The sequence below is a fragment of the Elephantulus edwardii genome, unplaced genomic scaffold (genome assembly GCF_000299155.1).
Source record: "Elephantulus edwardii isolate Elephantulus edwardi_28Jun2011 unplaced genomic scaffold, EleEdw1.0 scaffold00634, whole genome shotgun sequence".
In the NCBI taxonomy this organism is placed as follows: Eukaryota; Metazoa; Chordata; class Mammalia; order Macroscelidea; family Macroscelididae; genus Elephantulus; species Elephantulus edwardii.
The window spans coordinates 106,148-106,429 of record NW_006400384.1 but is presented as its reverse complement, the minus strand read 5'-3'; positions in this window follow the sequence as shown (position 1 = coordinate 106,429).

Below are 282 nucleotides of genomic sequence, written 5' to 3'. Positions count from 1 at the left end.
GGGGTGGGCGGGGAGAAAAGTGCAACAATGAATGAATGGAAATCCAAAATTTTTGTAAATGTTCATTGAAATTAAAAAAGATTGAAGTTGACAAAGATTTTATCTTGTTTGGATCTACAATGAAAACCCAGCAGTCAAGATAAAAAGATGTATTTTGGGAAAGTCTGTTGTCATGGACCTCTCCATATTACTGAGAAGCAATGAAATCAGTTTGAAGACTAAAGTGCCTGATTCAGGCCATTGACTTTTCAATTAGTTGCTTTGTGTCTGAGAGCTGGACAA